Genomic DNA, 4728 nt, shown 5'->3' with positions numbered 1-4728 from the left:
ATTTAATTACAAAGTTTCAAAATAAAATACAAGACTAATGAAGTCTACCAAAATGTGCACTGCTGGATGAGGTGACACCGTGACCCAATGCAGATCAAGACTCTAATTCCCAGTCTAAGGCCTACTGGGCTCTCGTTCCTAGTCTCCAGTACCTACGCGTGGCAAAGAACGACGAGCTAAGCATAAAGCTTAGTGGTGCCAATATAGTATAAAAATAAACTAAATAATTAAATATGCAGAAATTATGCTATTATTTCATGCAGACTGAAATTTTGGTAATTATTTGTAATATCCTTAATTTAGTGATTTTTATGTTCGTTATTTATTTGTAAATTTTTAAGACTTATTTAATTGCCCAAGTAACCTATACCAGTTGACCAGACTTGATAAATGGATAAACTAGCACTAGGTAGTAAGTACGTCGGGCTGTCGCACCATCGGTCATATAGTGTCTGCCTGGTGTGCAACAGAACGACTAATAAGCCATAATAACAATCGGGCATAAAGGCGAGTATGTCATGAATATCAAAATGGCCAAAAGCCATAATATCACAAAATGACACTAAAAGCCATAAATCACGAAATGGCATGAAGCCATAGGCAGTACTACAATCGAAACCCTATTGGCATGCCAGCCTATCCAAACCAATCATATTAGGCATACTAGGGCATATTAACAAAGTTAGGTTTTGGTTCTTTGCATTTAATGTTATTGCAGTTACTATTCACATTATTATTCATTCAAAATGTTGACTTTTTCAATAATAATAGGTATATAAATTTTAAACATATGGTCATACCACATTTTGGGTCATAAATTTATTGGCATTGGTTGCCAATTGTAATTCAAAGCTTATTAGAAGTAATTCCAAAATTTCAGATTTCATTACCTATGTTTACTGTTCCATTGGACCATTCTATGGCAGGAATTTTGATAAACTTTCTTCATCAAAGTTGTTCCTTAATGTCTCTACTTTAGTTCCCTTTTTGAATCACTCCATTTGGAGTTTTATAACTCAAGTTATGGCATTTTTACCATAACTGGGCGGATTGGCCAATGTCCAGAATTTCTGGACACATTTTGGTTCTAGCAGTTTTGGTGAGCTAATTTTGGGTAGCAATTTGAATAGGTTATGGTCAGAATTTGAGTTTCTGTTCTGCATGAAAGTTGTTTTAATATGTCTAAGATTTTCATGGGTTTAAGAATCAGATCATTTGGACCTCTCTACACAAAATTATGGCCATTTGAACAATTATTGTTCACATGGTCATTTTTCGAGGTCCTAATTTTGGTTACCCAGATTCAAGCCAAATTTAGGTCACTTCAGGTTGGTCTTCTAGGCTGGGTCTCTTCATGAAAAATGTGGCATTACGTTCCTAGATTCACCTCCAATTGGCACTACACCAATTGAAGTTATACAAGTCAACTTATGGCTGCCTAAACTCATTAGACTCAAGTCCAGAATTTCCAACTCCTAGGGTAGCTCACCCAATTCAATATTCAATGCCACATTCAATCCCAAATTAAGGTCAAACCATGCCAAATGGTCACTAATTGACCTTAAAAACACTAATTCATCATCAATTTGGCAAACCCTAATTTTGGCTCAAACCCTAATTCCCAAAGTCACAAATCTTACACTACACATAAAAATTAAAGTTCTAATCTCTATGTTCACAACAAGGCCATCACTAAACAATCCTTAATTCAATTAAAACTCATTAAGAAACTTTCCTACTCAAGGCTACCGAAAATTCAAGGTACCTTAAATGTTTATTTTGTCTTAAATTCAACAAATTCTAACTCAATTAAAGGTCCTAACCATGAATAAAGAGAGAGAGAGGTGTAAGAATTGGCACTAACCTCTTGTAGCAAGATCCTTAGGGTTCCAAATCTTCACATTCTCTTAAATTCTTGACAGCCAAACACCTTAGCAAGGTTAGATGACAAGTTTTAATGAAGAAAGTTATGGGTTTTATGGTGAGAAATCAAGACTATGTAAGGTTGGTGAAGGAAAGGAAATGAGGAAGAAGACCATTTTCTTCCCTTTTAATAGATTTTTGTCTCTTATTTTATGTGTTGTCATGTTTTAATTGGGTGGTGATTTTTAATTTCATCATTATGACATGTGCATGATGTCATAATTCTAATTAAATTTCATTTATTTGTATTTTTCTTTCTTCTTTCTTTTACTCATTTTTAATTAAATTTTTATCAATATTTATTCATATTTTATGTCATAAGCTTCACTTACTTAAATGGATAAGTTGGCCAAAAATCATCTCTGAAAAGTGAAATGACCAAAATGCCCTTCGTTGTGCTTACTAATCTAAAATTATCTATACCGATTTACATAATTTTTCTTGTATTTTCTTAGCAATCTATTGTCATCTAAACCTCAATAATCCTTCACTTGAGTCCCAAAAATTATGTCACAGGATTTCCCCACGGGTCTAGTGTCACACCCTACCCCTCAGTAAGATGTAACATGATCCCGTAATACATCTAATGAATTACAGTACTTTACCTACCGGTAGCCCATTAAATATACTACAAGGGATTTTAAAACAATTTTATTACTTTTCGAAGGTGGCGAGTACTTTTGGTAGGAATTAAAAACTTTTACTTGAAGTTCAAAGACTAGTTACAATTTTTGTAAATTTTGGAAAATTTTAGGTAGAGTGCCATCTATATTTAGGAAAAACAGTTCTTCAAAATCTGAAAAGAAGCACACTTCTAATATTTTCTCAATCACAACTTTAATACAAATTAATTTCATCTCAATCCCATACAATATCCTCAACAAAAAATCAGCCGCAATTGGAATATCTCATTTCCGAAAAGGAAATAATTTATCATTCATAAAATACAAAAAGAATTATTTACATTAATTACAAAACTTAGAAATAAATTTAAATATTATAATAATTTGCATTTTAATTACATACCCAAAAAAATATTACAAGAGTTTTTATACAACTACTCAAATAATTTACACACATATATTTACATGCATAATCAAAATCTAATATATATAAGGGTATAACTAATACCCATACAAAAACCTCAGTGTAGTCCCAACAATCGGCAGCTCACTCTGCTGCCTTTTTCCTTATTTCTATCTGCGACAGCAAAAAAAGCTATCGCTGAGTATAAAAATACTCAGTGGTGCACAATAAAATATAAAATGCAAAATATAAAACATTTATTATCAAATCACAGTTCAAATATTTCACAATCACATTTCAATTTTCAAATCCCATTTATCACAAATCACAATTGGAATATTTTACAATTTTCAAAGCTTAATTTAATACAATTTGATCAAACAATTTAATAAACACAGTGTTGCCAATCACTAACACAACTTAGGCCATGATACAAAATTTCCAAACATGCCGTGTTGTACACCACGACAAGGCAAACTCACCCCACTAATCGAAATCAATGAGGGAGGTGGCTAGCTAGCTAATGAGTACTCATCCAAACTCACCCCTCAGACTGGGAAGCCAGAGAGGGAGGAATATAGTTAAACTCACCCCATAAATAGAGGAGAAACATAGTAATATTGCCATGCCAAGTGTGAATAAAAAATAATTTAAATTAAGTTATTCAAACATTTTACGGAAAACACAAATCGATTTCCAATTCAAAATTCCTTTCATAAAATGGCAACACAGCATTTCTCGAAACCCATTATTAGTACAATTAATTCACAATGTATAGCTAAATAAGTTTTTAATTAGAAAATGATAAATCAAAGTTTATTATACACAAACCTCTTTTGTCGACTCAAGTTACTCAAACTTTCATTTATCCTTTGAAGATCCCTTTCCAACTGAAATACATAAATTTAAAGTACTTCAGCAATCCATTCATTCCATTTCTAATAACTAATTCTAATAATTTTACTTTTGCAGTCTTATCCTACCCAATACGGTTCTTAAATTCAATCCTTTATATTTTTGTGTGTAGTGGCATTATTCATGGCACTATTCAAGTCAAAATATTGACTTTTCTATACTTAATAGGTTTATTAGTTCTAATTGTACTCATATAACACATTTTGGGTGCCAATTTTGTTGGCATTGATTGCCAATTCAATTTCTAAGTCTCCTAAGAGAAATTACAATTTTTTTCAGTTTTGGTCCCCTATTTTCTACTGTTCCATTGGTCTGGTTACTGTAGGAATTTGGCTAAGTGTCCTTCATCAAAGTTGTTTCTTATTGTCTTACATTTATTTCCCTTTTTGAATCACTCCATTTGGAGTTTTTTAGCCCAAGTTATGCCTATTTTCCTAAGGCTGGTCGGATTTGGTATTGCCCAGAATTCTGGGCATTTTCTAGATATTGGCTATTTTTGTGTGTTAACTGCAGGTAAGTTTTTGGACAGCTTATGGTCAAATTTTGGATTTGTTTTCTTCATGAAAGTTGTAGGGCTATGTCTCAGCTTTCTATCGGTATAAAATTCAGGTCATTTGGACCTTCCTAGACCAAGTTATGGTCATTTACTTAACTACTGTTCATTTAGTTATTTTTGTACAGATCAGTGTACCTAATTCCAGATTTGGCCTAATTGTTCACTAAGTTATGGTCACTTTCTGGACATGATTCCTAAATGAAAAATGTGTCATTTTGTGTCTAGTTTCATTCCCAATTGGCCTCACACCAATTGGGTTGGTAAATTTTCAGTTTTGGTCCCTAAAAAAGACCTAGGTCAAGCTACCT

Source organism: Hevea brasiliensis, chromosome 1 (genome assembly GCF_030052815.1).
Source record: "Hevea brasiliensis isolate MT/VB/25A 57/8 chromosome 1, ASM3005281v1, whole genome shotgun sequence".
Lineage (NCBI taxonomy): Eukaryota > Viridiplantae > Streptophyta > Magnoliopsida > Malpighiales > Euphorbiaceae > Hevea > Hevea brasiliensis.
The sequence above is the reverse complement of the archived record's forward strand: the minus strand, read 5'-3'. Positions refer to the sequence as shown.